Source organism: Catharus ustulatus, chromosome 15 (assembly GCF_009819885.2).
Source record: "Catharus ustulatus isolate bCatUst1 chromosome 15, bCatUst1.pri.v2, whole genome shotgun sequence".
NCBI lineage: Eukaryota > Metazoa > Chordata > Aves > Passeriformes > Turdidae > Catharus > Catharus ustulatus.
The window spans coordinates 3,328,127-3,350,836 of record NC_046235.1 but is presented as its reverse complement, the minus strand read 5'-3'; the positions used below and the strand labels follow the sequence as shown (position 1 = coordinate 3,350,836).

The 22,710-nt window shown below is 60.2% G+C and overlaps 1 protein-coding gene across 2 annotated transcripts in view; it reads left to right on the top strand.

Annotated features, from left to right (window-relative positions):
• The first annotated feature begins 864 nt into the window (after positions 1-864).
• Positions 865-22,710, top strand: part of CXXC5 (CXXC finger protein 5) — a 34,809-nt gene continuing 12,963 nt past the window's right edge. The window contains exon 1 of one of the 2 annotated variants that reach the window (XM_033073376.1): positions 865-931. The gene's annotated coding sequence lies outside the window, so the exon portion shown is untranslated. Of the gene's footprint in view, positions 932-980; positions 1,002-22,710 lie in introns of those variants that run through there. The other variant, XM_033073377.2, reaches the window with a different exon arrangement.

Here is a 22,710-nt window from a genome sequence, read left to right as displayed (position 1 = left end):
GAGGGTGTCACCCCTCGGGGGACAGCGGGGTGGGAGGAGGCACAGTTGGGTGACACCCCAGAGAGAGGATGGTGACATCCCACGGGGGATCGGTGGGAATTGAGGCGGGTGGGACATGGGTGGGGGGACATGATGCTGGCACCCATGGGTGCGGCTGGGACACGGGGTGCACAGGGGGGTGAAACCTGTGGGGGACAGGTGGGACATGGAGGGGGTAAGAAGAGGATGCCATCCGTGGAGGTGGATGGGACACAGGGGACACACTCCAATCCCATCCGTGTGTGACATGAAGGGTTGGGACACCACGGTGACACTCGGGGGGTATGGGGGAGGGCAGCTGGGACACGGACAGTGACACACCACGGCGACATCCGTGTCGGGTGTACAGCCCACGAACGGCACGGCACAGTGACACCCATGAGGGCATCAGGGACACGAGGGGACACACCGTGGTGACACCCATGGGGACAGCTGGGACACGGGGGAGGGTGGGCACACCACGACTACACCCATGACAGCGGGGGCAGATGAGCCACGGGGGTCACAGCGGGATAAACCCCGTGGGAGGTGGGTGGGACACGAGGGTCACGCTGTGTCCCCACCAGCGGGGTCGGCTGGCACACGGCTCGGCGGGGTGACACCGCGGGGGCGGCGGGGACACCGGGGATGGGTGTAGCCACACGGCGATGGGGGTCGGGCGAGCCGGGGCGGGGGGGGTTGGCCGTGCGGGCGGCGCGCGCGCGGGGCGGCGGGGGGCGCGCGCGGCGTGTCGCGGCGTGTCGCGGCGTGTCGCGGTGTCCGGCGGCGCGGGGCGCTCGGCCCGGTCCGGTCCGGGTTTTGCCGGCAGCCGCGGGCAGCGGCGGCGGCGGCGGCAGCGCCGTGCAGCGCGGAGCGGGGGCTGCGCACTCCCAGAGCGAGCGGCGATGTGGAGGTGGGTGTGCGGCGGCGGCGAGGCACCGAGCCCGCCTCGGCTACCCGGCCCCGGCCCCGGCCCCGGGCAGGTGCTGACCTCCCCTCCCTACCCCGCTCCCTTCCCCTCGTGCCCCCTTTCCCGGCGCCCGGGCAGCCCCCGCCGCTCCCGGCAGCGCTGCCCGCAGCGCGGCGGCTCCCGGACCGCCGGTCGGTGCCGGCCCCCGGGGCGCTCCGGCGGCGGAGTTGGGGTGGGGGGTGTCGGGGGGCTGGTGGAGAAAGGGGAGGCGGTGGAGAAGAAAAAGTTTGGCGGGGGGATCCGCGGCTCGTCCCGCTGCCCGGCGCCGTGCCCGGGCTGCCCGCGGCGGCGGCGGGGCCGGAGCTGGCCGCCTGCCCGCCTGCCCGCGTCGGGCCCGGCCGGTGCTGCCTGCGCGGCGCCCGAGCGGCCCCGCCGCTTCCCGGGGATGGGAGGGGACGGCTGGGGGGGAACGTCGGGGTAACGAGCAAAGTTTTTCTCGGTGCGACCGAACCCCGCTGCCGGTACCCGCAGCCCGGCGGGGATGCGCTGGGAGCCGTGGGCAGGGATGGAGTGAGTCCCCCACGTCTCCCCCCGCCGCCCCGGACCGCCGCGGCAGCGCCCGGTGGTTTCCCGGGTGACAATGGTGGCGGCGGGGCCGGGGGGCGGCGGGGGCGGCGGCGCCGGGGGGAGGCGGTGGGCAGCGGGGCCGGCGCTGCCACCCGCGGCGGGGCTCGCGTGGGGGGCGCGGGGGGAACCCCGAGCTCCAGCCGGCGCTGCTGTCCGCGCGTGGGTCGCTCTCGCCTCCCCGGGGCGCGCCGGGCTCCCGCGGCAGTTTGGCTCCGCCACCGGTGCCCGGCTGCGGGGTGGCCGTGGGAGCGGCGCCGCTCGCCATCGCCCAGCCATGTGCGACAACTCACCCAACTTTATCATCCCCCCCTTTCCCAACGACCCCCTCCCCGCCCCGCTTCGCGGTCAGACGGGATTCCCAAACCCCCCGCTCCCCCCAGCCGCGGCGGGGAGGGTACCCCCGCACCCCGACACCCATCGAGCCGCCGCGATCGCGCCGTGGAACATCCCTCGTTCTCACCGCCGTGGGTGCCACCAGCCCCAAACCCACCGTGGGGGCTCGGGATTGTACCCGAATTTGGGAATTACGGCCTCAAACTCCTCCGAACCGCGGCCCCGTGCACCCCGCGGAGGTGTGGAGTGTTTTGTTGGGGTTTTTTTGGTTTAGGGTTTTTTTTTTCTTTCCCTTTTATTTTAATTTTATTATTCCTATTTTTTTCCATCGCATCCCGCAGCCGGCAGCGTCCTTCCTGCGGGGCCGGGGCTGCTTCGGGTCGGGTTATTCTTTACTGGGATGATTGATTGGGGAGAGGAAGATGGGGGGGAGGTGGCATGGGGGGTTCGGGGGTGGGATGGGGATGGGGGGGGACCATCCCACGCACAAACAAAGCTGCGCACACATCCTGCGGTAACGGCCCCGCGTGTGCGCTGACCCGGCCGGGCAACCTTCACCCCCCGCCGCTCCGTGCCGGGGGGCTGGGGCAGGGATGGGGCACGCCGTGCTGTGGGAGGGCGGTGAGGCCGGCTGTGGGGGGGCCTGGGGGGATGCCCATCCCGGCTACCTGGGGCGCGGAGCCGGGGCCGGCGGAAGTTTTGTTTCTCTGGAAACGGGCCCTGCTGTGTCAGCGGCCCCTTTGTGCCGCTTTGTCCGCGCCCCCCGGCCCCCAGCCCGGCGGCGGGGCCGCACCTGGGGCTGCGGGGGGACGGGGACCCCTCCGGCCTCCCCGGACCCCGCGTTCCCCGGCCCCGCTGCTGCCCGCGGGCTGCGCTGCATCCCCGGCGGGGCCGAGGCGAGGGGGTTCGGATGGGAAAGGGAGCGGGGGGTGACTCTCCCCGAGGTCCCGCTCAGCAGGAGCGCTGGTAGGCATGGAAACCTCGCTCCGTCCCTCCGTCTGTCCGTCCGTCCTTCGCCTTCCCAACGGGAAAAGCTTTGGGGAAACGGCTCCTCCAGCGGCCCCCGCCGGGCCGCCGCAGCCGCATCACCGCGGGTGGCGGTGTCACCCCGAGTGTCCCCGCTCGGGGTACCCCGGAGATGCCCTCGGAGATGCCCCCGGGCTGCGCCCCCCTCCCCGCTGCCGGTACCGGCGTCGCCCCGTCGCGCTGGCAGATGTCGCGCCCTGACCTCGGGGACGCCGCCTGGGGGGGGCTGTGGGAGGGATGTGGGGGGGGACACGGTGACGGGACGATGGGGACGGGGACGCGCCGGCGTGTGACAACAAAAGCAAAGTAACAAAGGACCCGCCGGTGCCGCTCAGAAGTTGGTCCCGGCGCCGTTCGGGGCTCGGTGGCCCCGGGGGCAGGGTCGGGAGGGGCTGTTTGCCTGGCGGGATGTGCAGGCAGGGGCTGAGGGGGTTGTGCCGGGCGACACGAATGTCCCCGTGTCCTCCCCCCTGCCTCGGTGGGAAGAGGCAGAGCCGGCCGAGGCGTCCTTGACATGGATTTTGTGGTGGGGATGCGGGCAGCCGGCGCCGCGCTGCCAGCATTGCCCGCACCTCCCTGTGCCTCCTGCCCGTGACACCAGGTGGGTGGGCACAGGAGAGGGGCTCTGCGTGCTGCACTCCGAAATGCAGTCTGTCCCTCCTCTTCCTCCTCCGTGGCAGAGCTTTGTGCTGTAGGAGATGCTGTGGGGGGCGTTTTGGGGATCCCCGACCCTGGGGGTCCCTCACCCATCGGCATCCCCCGGTGTCACCAGGACCTTCCCAGGCAGGTGGCAGCAGTGCAGGTGCTGCTTGTCTGTGATCTGGGAATGCTGCAGGGTTTGGGGGTGACATCCTCTACTCAAAACTGACAGATCTCCTCTGTGGGGCACTGGGGGAATGGCCAGACCCAGGGTGCAGCCAGCACCTGGCAGCTCCCTGTGTGTTCATGCAAGGCTTGGCTGAGGCTGGATCCAGCCCCAGCTGGTCTCAGACCCTCCACCTTCCCCAGCAGGGACATTCCCCAGGGTGGCCACAGCGGGTGCCACTGTTCTGCTGCCTTCCTGTTTTGTTTTCCCAAATCCTGGCTGTAGGAACAACCTCTTGATTAAGTGTATTAATAGTTAAACTTTCAGCTCATAGCTTAAACTCACCAGACCACGAAAAGCTCCCTCCTTTACTCATGCTCTGGTGCTCAACTAAAATATTGCACTCAAAAGGCTTTTTTTTTTTTTTTTTTTTTTCCTCCTTTCCCCTTCCTTTTCCCCTGACTCAACTTTGGCTCCTGGGAGCATGGGGGGTCTTGTGGGACTCCCAGTTGTCACTGCTGCCCCTTGCAGCCACCTCTCTGCACAGAGCCCAGGCATGGAGCATGGGTGTCCCCAAAGTGATTGGTGCTCTTGAAACTCATCCAGGTTGGGGAGCAGGATGGGAATCACTGCCCCAGGAAGAGGCTGGCCCTCCACCCAGTTGGGGACATGAGAATGGATGGGCTGTGGTGGCTTGGGAAAGGATGGAGATGCTGGCAGTAGATGGTGTATGGCATTGGCTGTTTTCCTGCCAGGCAGGTGATGGGGAAAGAGGAAGGTGAGAGGTTCAGCCATGCCAAGTGCAAGATCTTGCACCTGTGAGGGAACAGCCCCCAGTTCTGGCACAGCTGGAGGGTGGAAGGGCTGGGAGCAGCCCTGCAGAAAATGACTGGGGGTGCTGGTGGGTGACAGACAGGACATCAGCACTGTGCACTGCAGCCCAGAAAGCCGAGTGCATCCTGGGCTGCACCACGGGCAGCAGGATGAGGAGGAGGTGCTCCCTCTCTGCTCTGCTCTGGTGACACCTCCTTGGGCCACCACATCCAGCTGTGGGGTCCCCAGCACAGACAGATGTGGGGCCTGTTGGAGCAGGTCCAGAGGGTGCCACAGAGATGGTCCACAAGGGCTGGAGCCCCTCTGCTCTGGAGACAGGCTGGGGTGTTCAGCCTGGAGTGGAGAAGGCTACAGGGAGACCTCAAAGCTCCTTCCAGTTCTCAAAAGAGTTTCAAGAGAGCTGGAGAGGGACTTTGGACAAGGGCCTGGAGTGACAGGAGAAGGGGGTGAGGATTTTAAACTGTAACAGGTCAGGGTTAACTTGTACAGAGAAGAAATGTTTTACAGTGAGGATGGGGAGGCCCTGGCACAGGGTGCCCAGAGCTGTGGCTGCTCCATCCCTGTGTGTGTTTGAGGCCAGGCTGGACAGGGCTTGGAGCACCCTGGGACAGTGGGAGATGTCTCTGTCCTTAGAAGGGGGTTGAAAGGAGAGGAGCTTTAAGGTCACTTCCAACCCAACTCATTCATGATTTGGGGCAGGGAGCAGTGGTGTGGGAGGGGCAGGAGGGAAGAAACTTGTGGGCAAAAGGGTGGCTGGAGGAGGAACCACCTCCAAAGGCAGCCAGTGGGAAATCCCAGGCTGGAGTGGAGGAAATGTGAGTTTGCTGCTGCTCAGCAGTGGCTCTGCTGTGGGGATCAGCTCTGCAGCTGCCTTTGCCTTCAACTGAGGGACGTGTCCTGGTGGCTGGGACTCACCATCCTGGGGAGCATCAGGACACGTGGGTGAGGAGCAGCCTGCATCCCTACCCATGTCCTGTGTCCTTTGGGACACCCATGGGGCTGGAGCCCCAGCAGAGCTCCAGGGACAGCAGGCAGCAGAGCAGTGTGACCCCAGTGAGTGGCTGAGGGTGACCTGAGGGTCCCTTTGCCTTTGGGAAAATCCAAAGGACACCTTTACCCTGACCATGGGCCCTCAGACACCTGACATCCACACTCCAAAAGCTTTGGGGTCTGTCAACATCTCAGTGCTGGTGATGTGCCCACCCTGTAGTCTTTCCTTTTGGGCTGCTGGAGTGCTGGTCCCTCGTATCTTCAGAGTGATTTCATCCCTGCTTGTCTTTTCCCATGGCTTGCAAGCAGGTGGAGTGTGTTGATGGTGTGAGATGACAGCCCGTGCTGCACATGGGTGGCAGCCTGTGATTATGTGGATAAAAGGATTTTTGAGGTCAGAAGGTTTTCCAGTGGCTGCCTTGGTGTCCCTGGTTTCCACCACTCATGGTCATGGCATGGAAAGGGGGCTGGACTCATGGCTCCCAGCCTTGGTGTCCTTGTCCTGGAACAGTGTCACTTGTCCCAAAGCATCTTCCATTGCCTGAGCTGGGACATCCTTTGTGCTGGGAGGATGAGGATGCATCCCCTCCCTGCAGTGGTGACAGTGTGGTGGCCCAGGCATGGGAGGATCTGTGTTGGCAAAGAGTGAAAAAAGAAAAGCTGTTTTCTGATTTTCCAAGCAGGATGTACTTTTCCATCTCCACCCTCCCAGCTCTGAGAGGTGGGAGCTGGAAAAGGGCTCGGGTTACTGGCCCTGCCCTGTGACAGCCCTGTGATATTTCTGTGGGGGCACAGTGTGGGTGATGGGTGGGACCTGCCCACGGGCTGAGATCTTCCCTGTCATTTCTGGGTCACTTCTGAGATGGGCTCCATCCCCAGGGTCTGATTGTCACCTGAGTGGTGGCAGGGCTGGGAGCTGTGCTGTCCTGGCCTTGTGAGTGACTGCAGTGGGTTCTGGTGGCTGCTCCACCCATGGTACCCTCGGCTGACCCTGGCATACATTAGCTCAGCCTGTGCTGAGCTCCCTGGCTATGATGCCCCGGGAATGAGGTCTGGGTTTGTGCTCAGGTGTGATGAGATTGGGCATGTTCCCCTCTGGCCTGCTGTGGTGCTGCTGTCCCTGGTCACCTCCTCGTTTGTGGGTGGTTCACTGTGTTTGGAAGCAGCCCTTGTTTGATGGATGGTTTGGTTTTGCCTTTGCAAATCTGCCTTGAGTCCATGCCTGTGTTCCAGCTTTTTGTAGGGCTGTCTGGGCAGTACCTATCTCCCACAGTCTTCGTGTGGAGTTGTTGTCCATGCCTAACCAAGCCATGCAGCTCCATCCACCCACCTTCCAGGTTCTCTCTTGGTGTCCCCAAGGGTCTTGGTGTCATTGATTCTCACTTCTTTTTGCTAGGACTTGCCCTTGTGGTTTTTGTGCCTCTTTCTCTCCCTCAGACATGGGATTTTGGTGTCCAGATCCAAGCCCAGTGTCTCATTTGAACATCCTGAAGGCTGAGGCATTCTCAGTTGAACAGCCCAACCACGAAGGGTCCCAAGTGCTCAGAGATCCAGGTGCTCTACCTGTAAGAGCTCTTACACCAATGCACCCACTTGCTGCTCAGGGGCAGCTTCCTGCTCTCCTGCCACTCCTGGAGCAGGAGCAGGGCCAGGGGGGACCATTCATGTCCAAGCAGATTTGATGCCTTGGGAAGGGCAGGTGAGCTGTGCCCATGGATGGTGCTTGGAGGCTCTGTGGGATCTTGTTCCTTCTGCAGCCTCCTAGAACAGTTTGGGCAGGAAGGGACCTTAGAGGTCACCCAGTTACACCTCCTGCCACTATCCCAGGGTGTTCCAAGCCCCATCCTGCCTGGCCTTGAACACTTCCAGAGATGGAACAGCCACAGCTTCTCTGGGCAACCTGTGCCAGGGCCTTACCACCCTCACAAGGAAGAATTCTTCCTAATATCCAATCCCAAACTTTCTTCTTTTAGTTTAAAACCCTTGCCCCTTGTCCTATCATGACAAGCCCTGGTGAAAAATTTCTCTCTGACTTTCCTGTAAAATGTTGGAAGGTTTTCAGCAGGTCCAAGCCTCACCTGGGCCATGAGGAGGTGGCAGTGGCTGGTTGCCAGGACATGGCAGGACATCAGGTTATCCTTCCCCACCTTTCCCTTCTGCATGGTGCCCTGCTGGGATGGCAGAGAGGAGGCAGATCCCAGCACCCATCACTCCCGGGGTGCCTGTGGCCACTCCCTGCCTGTGCCCCGCTGCCAGCCGGGGACTTTTCCCCCAGTTCCCGCGGCCGAGGATGGAGGATGGCTGCCTGGGAGCCGGGAGCGCTGCTCTTGCCCTCTGCTTTACCTTCTGCATCTCACTAATCTGATGACCGGAGGTATGCGAAGCATTTCAAATATGGCCTCGTTAGCTGGCTCCGGACAGAGCACGCAAGAGCCGTTTCTTCACACTCCTATTCCAGCCGGCAGCCGCTCCCTCCTCCCACGGGCATCCCGCTGCTGTTTGCCCCTTCTGGCTGCGATCGGCACAGAGCCCATCCTGCCTGTCTGGGAACGAGGGAGTCCCGCTGGCCATCGGGTGGTGGTGGGTTCTTGAACGATTTGGGAGCATCACTGACTGTGTGTGCTGAGGATTGGGGTGTCCCCTCTGTCCCCACCCTTGGCAGGTGCCCAACCCTCCCACAGTGGACTCGGTCCCCTCCAGGACCTGGAGTGGTCACAGTGGTCTTGGGGTAACTCAGGGAACCTGAAAGGCATCAGGATGGGGGATGTGGGGTGGTAGGTGCAGGCTGGACACTGAACTGTGAGTGCCAGGCTGAACTGTCCCTCCCCACCTTTCCCTCCTGCATCCATGGGAAGTACCCAGTGTAGGGAGAGAACTTGGAGGCTGCACTGTGAGAGTGGCTGCAGGGGAGGGGGACCCCCATGCTGTCCATGGGCACTGCAGCCCATCTGTGTCTGGCTCTCCATTGTGGTCCTTGCTGAGTGCATGGCACTCAGGGTGCCATCCCTCTGTCCGTGGGATGGCAAACAACATCCCATCCATCTGTCCCTCCCTGCCTGTCTGTGTTCCCATTCCCTCCATGCCCTGGGCTGGTGCTGCCTGCTGGATGGGGCTCCACTGTCACCCGTGCTGCCAGGCTTCTGCCTGCTCCCAGTGCCAGCACTGGTGGGGACCCTCCACTCTTGGTGTCCCTAGTGTCCCCAGCCTCACCACGGTGACAGCACGAGCCTGACACGGTCTCCCCATCCCGCTATTTAAAGCTGGATTGGGGGGAAAAACAAGCGTGGGGGATGAAGATGATGGTGGTGGCTCTGGGCGCCCTTGGGGACAGCTGGCCCCGCGTCGCCGTCCCCGCGGAGGGGATGCCATGGCCTGGCACAGCCGGGCACAGGGCTGGGAGCCGGACGCCAGGCGTTTGCGCTTTAATGCATCAGGACAGCTTGCAAATTCCAGGCTGGCGCGGCGAGGTGCCGGCCGCGGCGGAGCGTGCGCGGGGGCCGCGCTGCCACAACCGGTTAGCTCGGGAGCGCCGCCGGGGCTGGGCACGGCTGCTGAGCCCCCGCTCCCCCCGAGCCAGGACTGTGTGCTGCCCTGGCAGGCTGGCCTGGAAAGGGCAGCTTTGTGGGGATCTGTGTCCCCTCTGCCGCTCTCCTGTCTGCGGGAACCACATTCTGCAGGGACCCCTCTCCTCTGTCCCCCTCAAGCTGTCAGGGCTCTGTCCCCTCTTTCTTCAGGGAGCCCTGCCGCCCTTGTCCCCTCCTCACCTGCAAAGCCACTTCTACAGAGCCCTGTCTCCTCATCAATAGGGACCCCTGCCCCCGCTTCTTTAGGGACTCCTGTGCCCCCATCTTCAAAGCCCCATGTTCCCTCCTGCCCCCCTGTTCTGTGAGAGCCCTGTCCCTTCATTTCCAAAGCTCTGTGTCATCCCCTCATCTGCAGGGACCCCGTCCCGCATATGCAGATCCCTCTGCAGAGCCTCCCATGCACAAAGCCCCCTGCTCCCCTTCTGCAGAGCCCCGTGTCCCCCATCCACAGAACCCCCACATCCACAGGAGCTCTTGTCTCCCCATCTGCAGTCCCTGATTCTCCCATGTGCAGCTCTGGGGGAATTCCCAGTCCTGCCCCACCAGGGATGGCCTGGGGGTTGTTCAGGGGCAGCGGGTGCCAGCTGAATCCCCGGGGGAGGGGTGACCTTTCATCTCTACACACGGGGAAACTGAGGCAGGGAATGGCATGGAATCCTCTCTCAGAAGTGGTTTCTCATCCTTTTCCCGAATATTTCCCCCAAATCCGAGCCTGTGAGTAGAGCCAAGACCCTCAGGCTTTGCCCCTATCTCTCCACTACCTGTGATCTCCCTCCTCCTATCTTCACATTCAAATTCCTTAAATTTAAAAAAGCCTTTAAAAACATGCATTGCCGCCTCGTTGGGAGAAATTGGAGTTACCTGGAGTGTTAATCTCGAGGCACCCTGGGGCTATGGGTGCTTCCTGGCCTCGCTCCCGCGGGGCTGGTGGAGGAGGGGGCCCTTCCTTTGCGAAGGCGTTGGGGGATTAGCGGGAGGATTGGTAAATCTGACCCCAGGTAAAGATTAAGACCCAAAAAAAAAAAAAAGGAAAATCGTTGTGTTTTTTCCCCGTGCCTGATGCACCGTGAAGATTAAACTGGGATGAGCCTGTGCGGCAGCCAGTTCGATTAGGGGTGGGGGACAGCAGGGAGGGTGTGAGGTGGGACAGGGATGGGGGCTGGAGATGCCAAAGCTGGGGGAAAGGGGAACCTGGGGGAATGGGAGAGCTGGGGGGGCTGTGGCTATTCTTCGGGGATCCCCAGGCTGCTGTGGTTGGTGCTTTGGGGGACAACCATATCCATAACCACTGGTCCTGGAAATAGCTGGCACTTTGTGGGGGTGGCTGCAGCAGCTCATCCCAAAGGCTGGGAGCTCCATGGATAGGGCTGGAAGGCACCTGGCAGTGGGGATAAGTCCCCCACAGCCAGCAGCCACCTCCATTAGAGACTGGATGTGTTCTCATCCCACCCCATGTCCCTGCATCCCACAAACCATCCCACCATGCAGCCACCTCCAAGGATAACCAGGGACCTGGTGCCTGATATTCCTTACCCCACCCTCCACGGCTCTGGGGCTGGGGAGGCTCCCAGCAGGATTCTGGGATCTGTCCTGCTGGTTTTGGAGGCTATCCTGCTGGTGAAATGATGGGAAAGGGGACACAGAGTGAGGGACATGTCCCTTCCCACAGCCAGGGTGTTGGGAACTTCCCTGCTCCTGTGTCCTTCTGGTGATGAAGGGGCAGAGGAAATTGGGGAAATCCCATCGGGGCTGTGTGGTCATTCTGAAGGACCATGTGACCAGTAGGTGTACTGGGAGCAAACTGGAGTGGCTGTCACTGGGGAGAACCCGGTGGTTGACCCCTCCTTTGGGATAAGGCTTTTTGAGGGCTGAGCACTGGCTTGGGGATCAAGCAGCATTTTGGGGTGTTGAGCACTAGGCTGAGGAGCTGAGCACCATTTTGGGGAGCTGGCAACTGGTTTGGTGGTCAAGCATTGTTCTGGCGTGGGGGTCAAGCACTGATGTGGGGGTTTGCTGTTTTGGGGGGCTGAGCACCAGCATGACAGTCAAACAGCATTTTGGGAGATTGAACCAGTTTGAGGCTCAAGCACTGTTTGGGGCCTGAACTCCAGTTTGGGGTCTGGGCAGCAGCTGGTCCAGGGGGCTGAGCACTGTCTTGGGGTCAGGCACTGTTTGGAGGGCTGAGCACCATCTCAGGGGTCAAACACCTGTCAAGCACTCAGGGGTTCAGTGCTGGCTTGGCAGGGCTGAGCCCAGGCTTGGGAGTTGAGCACTGTTTTGGGAAGCTGAGAGCCAGTTTGGCCACCAAGCACCAGTCTGGGTGACTGAGTGCCATTTCAGGGGGATGAGTACTGGCTCAGAGGTTTAGCAGTGATTTGGGGGGTGGTTTAAGCGCTGTTCTGGAGTTGTTCAGCAGTGTTCAGCTGCTCTCCCAGTTCCTGCCCAGACAGGTAGGGCTGGGATCTCATCCCCATGTCCAGTGGCTGGATGCTGGCACCCTGGGCAATGCTGGGGTACCAGGAGCATCCCTGAGTGTTCCCCTGGGAGCTCAGGTGTGGTGGATGTCCTGGCAAACCCTCACACAGACAGCTCTCTGCTGGAGCCTCAGCCTGCTCTCCCAAAGGTGCTGGCAACCAGAAACTGAGTCTGCCTGCCTGGATCAGGGTGGCCTCAAGCTGGCCCCAGTGTGAGGAAGGGTGTGGGTGTGTGCAGGGCACTGTCCCCTGCCAGCTGAGCTGCTGCCATCGGAGTGGGGAGAACCATGGGCCCCTTCCCAGGGTCTGCAGCTCTGGGGAGGTGAAGAGGAGCCCAAGATGTCTCCATCCGTGGGGCAAGGAGGGCATATGTGACCTGTGCTTTGCAGGTCACCTTGAACCCTGCTGGCCCTGGCTGGCCTGGGAACCCTTCTGTCACCCTGCCCATGCCAACAGCAGCTGCACCATCCCCTCTGCCCCAGGCAAGGCGAGAGGATGGGACAGGGCTTTTTCCTGGCCTCAGGGCCATGCTATGTCCCAGGGCTTGTTCCTTGTGCCAGCACCTTCTCTGGAAGCACCCTTGGGTTCCTTTCTACCTGGGGGGTGCAGCTCTCCCCCTCCTTGGATGCTCCTCTCCCCCTGATGGCAGGGGGCAGATCCAGACCAGAAGGAGGATGCCTGTGGCTCCATGCCCAGGGTCTGCATCACCCCAACAGGGTCATGCCAGTGCCAGGGCCCCACAGGATTCCCAGGATGTGTTGATACTGGGAACTGGTCAGGCTGTGATGGTGGGAGAAGGTCTCCCCATAGGAGAGGGATGACACTGGGCACACTGGTCTGTCCAAGTCCCATCCTGGAGGACAAAATCTTGCACTTCCATCCCCTGGCTGGCTCTGTCCTGGAGGTGCTATTTTTGGCTGCATCCCTAGCTGCTTCCCAAAGCTCTCCTAGGGGGTGACCATGGGGTGAGGGGTCAGGGGTGTCCCTGTATCCACCCCAGACCTGCCCAGGAACCCCATCCCAGAGCTGGAGTCAGTGCCCTGTTGGGAGTAGCTCCTGATCCCTCGCAGCAGAGACACCACACCCACCCTTACCGCCCCTGAGCACCCGCCATCATCGTTTATTGGGTGGAAATAAGGAGAAGCTAGGAAATTCAGGGCTGGAGAAAGGCCTGGGGGTGCTGGGGGGTGGGAGGTGACACAGTGCCCCAGGCCAGGATGACGGATCCTGGGTGATGCCGGGATGCTGATAGCATCCCTCTGAGTATTCGCCCGGGAATGCGGCCAGAGGTGTGCGCGGGGGGCTGGGTGCTCCAAAACCCCTCCGAGCCCTCCAGGCTGCCACAAACTCATCTCGAGGCTGAAAATAGCTGCGAGGCCACAAGGTGCTTGGCCACATCCCTGCCCAGCCACATCCTGCCAGGGGCGGGGGGCTGCCCGGCTCTGCGGGGACCCTCGGGTGGGCTCTGTGCCGGGGGGGCCGTGTGTGTCGGAAATCACGTGCGGCTGGGCTCGGGGCTTTACGGGAAGCGAGGGTTGAGGCGAGGGGCAGCTCCCATCCCCCCGGGACGGCTTGGCCGGGGTTCAGCTCGGGATCGGGCCCCCAAAGCAGCTGCCCCGGCAGGCGCGGGGTGCCGGGGGGAGCAGGAGCTGCCGTGGCTCCCCGAGCAGATGGTCCCTCGGCAGCAAAGCTGCCCCTTCCGCATCGATTACCCGGGCCGGCCGTTTAACGATCGCTTTCCGGGGTTAATTAAACTCTTCTCGCCGAGGGCGGCTGTACCTGCCTGCAGCCCCGCTGCACCCACCCCCAAATCGGGGGGGACGAGCCCGTGCCTGGAGCTGGGGTTTGCTTCCAAACCAAACCTAAAAATCCATCCTGGGGTGCACCGTGGCTGCGCTTCTCCCCGGGGCACCCGGAGCAAGGTCAGCTGCCGGGTCGGGTTCTGTCCCACTTTCCAGGCAGCAGAGGCTGCCCGGTGTTTTCCCCTGATCGCTGTTTTTTTTGGGAGCGATCCCCACCGCCTCGCTCGGCGGGTTGGGTCTGCGCCCACCCATGTCTCTATTCACAATGATTTTGGAGGAAGGCGTCGAGAGCTCGGCGGCAGACGGCGGCTCCGGAGCAGCACGGGTTGCCGAGCGGGTCGCAGCCCTGGGATTGTCAGGAGTTGCTGCTTTTTGCATATCTAAATGTGCCCTTTCAGCCAGCGCTCTCGGTCGAAACTGCCATCTTTTGCCTCATTGTCAGCCTCGCCGAGGTTACGCATCGTTTGCTGACTCACAGCCTCCTGCTCTAATTACTCGTTCAACTCCCTCCCTGGAGCCGCCCGGCCAGTCCCGGCACATCCCTTCCCCTGCTGCACGGCCGGCCGGAGGGCTGGACCGGGGCATCCGTGCAAAGCCCGTCCCTGCACCCGTCCCTGCCCGCGGGCATCGCTCTGCGCTCTCCGGGTGCAGCTGGAAGCTGCTGCCCTTGTCTGCTCCAGCATCCCTGCCGTGGTTTTGGGGGTGCAACCGGGCTGTGCAGCTGGGGCATCCATGTAAACCCCCTCCCCGCACCCATCCCTGCCATGGGCATCGCATCCATTCAAACCCCCCTCCCCACACCCATCCCTGCCCGTGGGCATCGCTCCGAATCTCCAAGCGCTTCTCTCCTGGCTGCCTGCTGCACCCCTCCATAACGCTGATGGTTTTGGGGTGCTGTCAGGGCATCCAGACACCGCTGCCCGTCCCACCGTGGGATGCTCGCTCCCACGCACCCTCCGAGCCTCCCAGGAGCATCCCGGGTGCGCGGCTCCCCCCGGGGCGAGCGGAACCCGGCCCCCCCTCCCCGGCAGCGCCGGCTGGGACGAGCCGTGCGCTAAACCCCGTAAGCTGAGCCTCTTTGATCCCCGTCCGATATGATCAGCCGCCGGGGAGCTCTGAGCCGGGCCCAGCGTGATTTCCAGCGTCGCGGAGATTCGAACAGACGCCGCAATTACCAATGGGATCGGGCTGATCCCGCTCTTGGCCTGCTGCTCCGCACTGCCAGAAACAGGGAAAGCACTGGCTCTGACCTTTTAAATATTATTTTTATTATCATCGTCAACATATCCCCCCATCTCAGGCTTGCCATCACTGTCACACTAGTGGGAAGAGCCTGCTCTCCTCTCCAGCATCTCCCTTCTCAGATCCTTACACCTTCCAAGGAGAGGGAACCCAAACTCACCCATCCCAGCAAGCCAGATGGATGCAGGGGCTCAATTTAGCTTTAATTAACTTGATTTTTTACCTCCCCCTGTTTTTGATCGGTAATATCGAGGCGGAAACAACATCCCTGCAAATCCATCTTGCTAAGGGAGGTGAAACCAAGCCGGGTAATCCGCTGGTAAGGACAGCGCTCCGACGGGTAATGCAGTCGCGCTTGCCTTGGAAGAGGAGATATTTTATATATTTATATACCAAGGGAAAAAAGAGCTGTGTATGTGTTTACACAGGCTTCTGCCTGTCACAGAACGGTCCAACCACGCATCTTATCTCATAAAGCCATATTTTGGCCCTTTTTTTTTCCCCCCAAGAAAGTGAATTTTAAGCGCCAGGAGACAGTGATGGTTTCTTTGGAGCTGTTAGGATCTGCCATGTACAATAAATCTGTCTTAGTTTGTGGATTATTGGCCCAATAGACCGTAACAGCTCTGTCAGCCCCTCCTGGCGCGCTGTGTCCGGCAAGCTCAGCCTTTGGTGGGTTTTCCTGGTTTTTTTATTATTTTTCAGCAGGAATTTGCTAAGGATTTTTCTGTGCCATGTGCGTGTACAGCAGCTGATAGGGAATTCACAGGAGCTCAGTAACATTCTTAGCTTTTGGGGTTTTTTCTTTTTAAAAATATTTCCCCTCTGGAAAAACCCAAAGGCACAAAGTCCAAACCCCCAAAACAGGACCTAGAGGAGGGCAGAGCCTTCCCTGCCAGAGTGCATCCAGCCAGGGGCTGCCTCCCCAGAACTTGTGCTGGTTGAGAATGGGGTTTTGCTGAATGGGGTTTTACTGCTTTCCAGTAGGATTTTCCCTGGATGGCCCCGCTCCTGCTGGCCGTTGTTCCCAGTCCACTGTGCTTGATCCAAACCTGGAAAAACAGGATTTCCTGGGGATGGTGTGGGATGATGTGCTGGCCCCTCCAGCCTTACCAGGCTGTGTGGCACATGCTCCTCTCACCCTCAGCCTGAATTTGAGGGGGTCTGAACCCCCCAGAGTGGGGGGGATCTGCAGCTGATCCTGCCTCAGTGACAGTCACCCCCTGGTCCTGCTGCCCAGCGCGGCCCTGGGTGATGATGTGGGGGTGCACAATCATGATGTGGTGAGGTGGGAACCGGAGTGGGGCACAGGTTGCAGGTGCCGGCAGGGAGGTGTGGGTGCCAGGCTGCTGGCACAGCCCGGCGGGAGGGGATGTGCTGCAGGGCTGGGAGGGAGCAGGAGGAGGAGTGCGGGGTTTGGGATGGGGAGGGAGCAGGCTGAGCGCTCGGGACGGGGCTGGCGGGCGGCCCCTGGCACGGGGGGCGGTGCTGCAGGGGATGCCGTAAGTCATCGGGCACTACGCTGGGGGAGCGCTCTGCTCCCAGCGGCTCCCTAAGCACATTAAGAGCTCAGGGAGCCTTACACCTCGGGGGGCTGCAGCGGGGACTTGCACTGCTTCAGCTTAAACCCCTTGAGCTGAAGCGGGGGTGCTGCTGTGGGGACACGAGGATGCCTGTGGCCATCCTCTGGAGACACCCATCCCGAATCCTCAGCGTGGGTGCTGGCTGCTTCCCCCGGGAGAGTGAGGGCTGCAGTCCTAGCACCAGGATTTGGCTTTGTTGCATTGTTAAAATTCATCATCAGGATGAAAAAGTACCTTTTTTGTCTGAAAATCCTCAGAGGAGGATGTTCCTCCTCCGGGTGCTGTCGTTCAGCATCACGGTGTGCAGGAGAAAAGTACAGGGAGGGCAGGTAGGTCTGTCTGGGATGGGGAAGCCACACTGGTCGAAGGGAACCTGGCCAGGAATTTTTCTAACTTACCTAGATGTGTCTTATGTCAAAAGTGTCAGCAGTTGTGATGGTAGAAAACCCCCTTCTCCCTGCTCAGATAGGTCTTTGTGAAGCTCATGGGATGAAAACACTGAGGGAGATGTTGTGGACAGTCCCTAAAATTCCAGTGTCTCATTCTAGACACAAGGGCAGGTTTCTTTCTGTTGAATCCACCACCACCAAGTCCATATGTGCTGGTGCTCCAGTGTGCTGGAGGATGGATTCTGTGGGTGCTCCCTGCCCAGCTCATCCCCAGCCGCTGCTGATCCCCCAACCTTGCTCGGGCTCATCCTCCATGGATCACTGAGGACAATGTGCAGGACCCTCTGGCATGGGGAAGGGGGAGGAGGATGGGGTGGAGGAGGCTGGGGAAGATGCTCATCATGGAAGCTGGGAGCAGGCAGTGGGAACACATTTGGTTGGGAGCCCTGTGCTCTGGAGCTTCCCTTACCAGCTGTGGGATGGGGATATGGGTGTTGGGTTTCAGAAGGGATCAAACCCTTCCCTGGTGAGGGAAGATGGTTTTCTTGCAGGGGGGTCACCAATCCAGAAGGCAAGTTCTGGGAGTCCTGAACCCACCCTGGGCTTGCAGGAGAAGGACTTGACCATCATGTGGCAGACACCAACTACAGCCAACTTGTTCCCTGTCATTCCAGCCTGCCACCTGGGAAATGAGGGAGGGCAGGAGCATTGACATCTAGCTCCAGTTTTAGTGCAGCCCCTCAGAGCTTGGGGCCAGGAAGGAGCAGTGAGCCCAGACAGGGGCTGGCACCCTGCAGTCAGTCCCCTCAAAGCACATCTCCAGTGTGATAAGCCCTTTCCAGCTCCCACCAAGGACTGTTTCCTTCATGCTTCAGCTTCCCCAGGCTTGGTGTTGTGGCCCTTCCCTATCTTCCTCTGTGTTGTGACAGCTTGTAGGTGGGTTTTTCCATGGCTGCTCTCCTCGAGGTCATAGAGTGAACCTCTCTGCAGCTCTTTCAGCTGAGGGTCCTCCCATCCTGACTCATGGTCTGGCTGCTGGTGGTGATGGTGACCCCTTCCTCCTTCCCAGGACTCCAGCTCTGCGTTCCAAATGTCCTGGGGTTGGTTCTTTAGGATCTGCCACCTCACTTGTGCTTTTTAAAAATTGCCATAGAATCAGAAAATGCTTTGGATTGGAAGAGACTTTCTCATTCCACCCCTTGCCATGGTTAACCTTCTGCTATCCCAGGTTCTCCAAGCCCCATCCAGCCTGGCCTTGGACACTTCCAGGGATGGGGCAACCACAGCTGCTCTGGGCACCCTGTGCCACCCTCACAGGGAATTTCTCCCTTAATATCTTGTCTACCCCTGCCCTCTGTCAGTTTAAAACCCTTGTGCCTTGTCCTGTTACAACAGGCCACAGTGAGAAGTCTCTGTCCTCTGGTCTTCTATATATGCATGGAAAGGCCACGGTGGGGTCCCATGGCTGTGCAGGATCCCCAGGGACAATCTGAGTGTTCCATGGCAGTCCCAGTGTTTTCTGTGGTCAGGCTGGTATCAGATACAGGGGCTGGGCCTCCCTGCCCTGCCACCCCATCATGGGCCTGGCAGTTTTCTGGGAACAGTTTTCCAGGAACAGTTTTCCTAATAACTCTTGCCAGCAGGTTGCCCAGCAGTGCTGTTTTTCTATCCTGTACTGCCATGTGTGGGGAAGGAAGATGCCTTTCATTTCCACCTGATTCCTGAAGAATCAAGTTAAGAACCAAGGAAGATATCCAAGAGGAATCTCTGCAGAGAGCTTGGCTTGGGTCAGTCCATGTGTTCTCTGGGCTCAGGTGTGTTTGCTGACCTGAGAGCACGCTCTGTGTTGGGTGCAGGTCCCCCCAGACATGGCTGAAGGCAGACCTTGTGTCTGAGGACATTTGGTCACCACTGATGCCAGCATGGCAGTGTCCCCACCATCAGCCAGGACAGGGCACCCTTGGGGCTCCCTCGTCCCCAAGAGGTGGTGCAGTCCCTCCCTGTGGCTCTCCTCTCCTGGAGGATGAGATGCTGGCTGCTCCCTGGGGTCCAGCAGGTGCAGAAGGGAGGAGTATCATCTTCCTCTTGATCCCAGGATGCTCCAAGTTGCCTGTTTGTTTGGGTGCTGCATTAACATGGTTTCCCTGACTGCTCTTGCCCTTGAGTATGGGGAGATCTGGGTCTAGTGCTGTGACCATACAACATGGAAAAGCTCAAGGAAAAGAGAAAGACAGTGCAGAAGACCTGAGGACCAGTGAAACCAGTGCCTGAGGTGTTCCCTAAGGTGAACCAAAATGATGGAACACCTGCCAAGCAGTCCTGGAGGTGTTGGCAGCAAGTGTCCCCATCCGCTGGCACCCAATGTCTTGGGCACCCTCCCCTCTGCCTGGGCTCCAGAGCTGTCCTTTTGCTCAGCACCTTCCAGCCTGCTCACCTGTGCTGCCTGGAGTTGTCCTGGGCTCTCTGGTTCCATCCCCAGTACCTCCAACAGGATCTGCCTTGCAGCAGGGGTCAGTCACCTGTGATGTCCTGGGGAGCAGGAAGCTCTCGGGGTGCACAGCAGCGAGCTCAGCTTGTGTATATTGAAATTAGCAGATCTAAATCACTACACTAAATTAGTGCTTCTGCCTGGTTTCAAACTGAAACCAAGACACTGAGCTAGAGAGCACCAGGGTTTGCTCTGTGCTATTCTGGATCTGAAAGGAAAAAAAAAAAAAAAGAGGGTTGCTCTTTCCCAGTTCCTGCATTTCCTGAGAGCAGCCTAGCTCCTAGCTTATCTTCAGACAGCCTCAGGGGTATTCCCTTGGAGTTTGGGAGTTTAATCAGGCATTGCTGGGGCATGTGAACTCTGCGGCGAGTCGCCGTTCCCAGGGAGGGGAGCGCCTCTCGCAGATATTTGGGTTGGCGTGCCTGGGCTGGGGGCTGGGCTGGCTGGGAACGCGCTGCTGCTTTTCCTGGGGATGCGACTGGGAATGGCTGGGGGTGACGACCTGCCTGCCTGGGAGAGCTGGGGATGCTGTGGGCAGGGTGGGCTGCCCTGGACATCCCCACGGTGGGACTGCCTGGGCTTTGCTGTGCTGCTTTGGACCTTTCATCCCCTCCAGCCCTGTCTCTGCCACCTGCCTCTTTTCCTTTCAAACCCATGGATTTTCTTTGTAGCATCCTAGGCAAGAGCTTCTGGTCCCCACCAGCTTTCCTGATCATGACCTGGCACCCTTCTCCTGGCCCCTGTGGCCATAACCTGGTCCTGCTGTTGGTTTTGTTTTAGGTGATTTTGAGCTGGGCAGAGAATTTGAATTCCAGTGGAAATGCCCGACGCCGGGCTCTGCTTCACCGGTGGAATCGAGGGCTTTGTTGCTGGCTCTTTTGCAGGCAGTATTTCTTTTTTTGGGGGCTGGATATATTTCTGGCAAGTAAAATGACGGATGCTCTGTTTCGTTTCCAGTGGCAGCGTTTCAGATTCCTTGCTCCAGGGCAGGAGCCGAGCGAACTCCGATTCCAGAGCAGCTCTGGTACCTTGGCAGCTTAAAGGCCACGGGGTTTGCTTGAATGACAAGTGGTGCTGAGCGTGGGGAAAGCTCAGGAGAGGCAGTTTTGTGCTCATGCCTTCCATCTCTTGGAGGAGTGAGATCCCACGGAGCGGGGAGGCATCTTTATCCCGTCTTCCTGCTCTGCAGGCAAACTGGGAGGTGGTGGAAAGATGTGGAGAGGGATGGCAAGCCCTGCCTTGTGGGGATACTCCCTGCATCACTGCTGGGGAGATGGGGAGAAGCAAAGTCTTGAGGCATTTCTGTGTCTTCTCCCTAGGAGCATCCTCTTGGATGCTCTTAGCCCAGCTCTGCCTCCCCTTGTACCTGTCTCAGAAGGATAGAATCATAGAACCATGGCATGGTTTGGGTTGGAAGGGACCTTAAAGCTCATCTCATTCCAACCCCCTGCCGTGGGCAGGGACACCTCCACTATTCTGGGTTTCTCCAAACCCCATCCAGCCTGGCCTGGGATCCAGGGGCAGCCACAGCTTCTCTGGATGAGCTGTTCAGTGTCTCACTAGTGCCTCTGTAGTGATGCAGGTGTGGATCTCAGAGGCTGGCTGAGCTACAACCTGCAGTGTTGGTGAGCTCCAAGCTCCCAGGGGGGACAGGACCTGCTGTGGGGATGCTGCAGTGCTGGGGGTGAGGTGTGAGGGATGGCAGTCCACATCCCAGGGGGTCAGGGCAGGTTGAGAATCTGTCTTCCTGAAGCTACCCAGCTTTTTTTGGCTTGTCTGCATGAGACACACGTGTGGGTCTGCGGGCAGGGTTTGCCCATCCCTCAGATAACTCCCCTGCACTTGGTTTTGGTGACAGGGAAAACCCTGACTGCTGTGTGCCTTCCAAAACCTGAACCCCAAAACCTCTCAAGCCTCTCTGGCCCACTGGGCTTACTGGAAGCAGCTCTCAGTGGGGATGGGATGGTGCCAGCCCTGTCACTGTGGTGAGTTTTGGCTGTGCTCAGCAAGGCTGTGGGGCTGGGAAGAGACCGACTGGGACTCCCTGAGGGCTGTGGGTGCCTCACTGCCCCCTCCCAAAGCTGAGCTGGTCTTCCCCCCTCCAAACCCTGCCCCAGCAGCCTTCCTCCCCTTTCTCTTCTTCCTCCTATTTCCCTCCTGCCAGCGAGGCCAAGCAAAACGTGGTGCTGACCAAAAATAACAACCGCCGGCAGATCCAGACAATGGATAAACCCCCGGTGAGGGCGAGGGCGACCCGAATCCTCCCAGAGGAAGACGGGATTATTCGCCGTCCTCTTAGACATCTGTCAATAGCTGCCGTCTGCGGACCCGCTTTCCGACGGGGCCGTGGCCTTCCTGCTGGGAAAAGTGTTCCTCCAAAGCGGTTCCCTCCAGGAGCAGGGCTTGTGGGCACTTGGGATCTCATCACTCAGCACCATAAGGTCCCCACCACCCATTAATGGCCAACTGAGCTGGCCCTGCCGCTCTCAAGTGGTGACAGTGACACCAGCCCAGCTTTCCTGGGATCTGGAGCAGTTTGTGGTCTGCCACCATGGAGCTGCCTGGTGGGATGGGCAGGGATGAGGTTTTGAGAGAGCTGGGAGCACAAAGGGACCTCTCTAGGCTGGAGCTGTTCTTGAAGGTGGCACTGATGGATTTGGGCACTGCTGGATAGATTTGGGCACCATCAGGGTTGCCACTTGGAGGTGGCACACATAGATCAGAGCACCACTGAAGGTGGCACTGTTGGCTTTGGGGCTCTTTGCCATCCAGTATCCTCACACAACTGTGCCTGCAACTTTTCCCCTTGTTTTTAATTACCTTCCCTTCACTGCCCATGCCAGTGGGTCTGTCCATGACCTGGTTGTCGGTCAGGCCCCAAGTAATTGATGCTGTAATTGCCCCATCTGTTAACAGAGTGATTCACACATCTTAGCTTGGCCTGGGCAGGCACGTGTGGGTCTCCCCTTCAAAGCCACCTTCAGCCCCCCAGCTCTTTGGGAGGCCTGCTGGGATGCTCGTTGTTGTTGGCATCTGCCACAGGGCAGCACCTGTCCCCAACGCCCTGGGGTCATTCTGCCTGGTCCCCTGAACCTCACAGCCCTGAATCACCTTGAGACCTCACTTGGTGGACACAACATGGAGAACTAGTCAGGCCAAAGAGTCCCTCCAGGAGGGTCTGGAGGGGATTTGCAGAGGACAGGGGGGTTGTGCTGGGCTGGGATTGATGGCGCATCTCGGGGCGATGCCAAGCCGGGGGGAGTGGGCGAGCGGCAGAGCCGTGCCACGGCGCGTGAATGTCAGATGCTGCTTGGCTGCGAGCTGGGCTCGTGCGAGAGCAGATCTGTTCAATCCCATTTGGAGAGGGGGGAGAGGCGGGGGGGGCTCTTCCCCAGGCTCAATCTGGTAGGTTTTAGTTACAGTCGTTTTAGGATTTGGGCAGCGAATTGGTGCAGCTTTGGCACGGGGGGGATGGATGAGCACCGAGGCTGCCAAGCCTCCCTCATCCCCCGGAATTGGGGAAGGGGGGCACCACGCAGGTGGGTGCAGCCCCCGGGCTGAGCAGTGTGGCCGTCACCCGGCTCTCTGGGCAGCAGCTGGGCGAG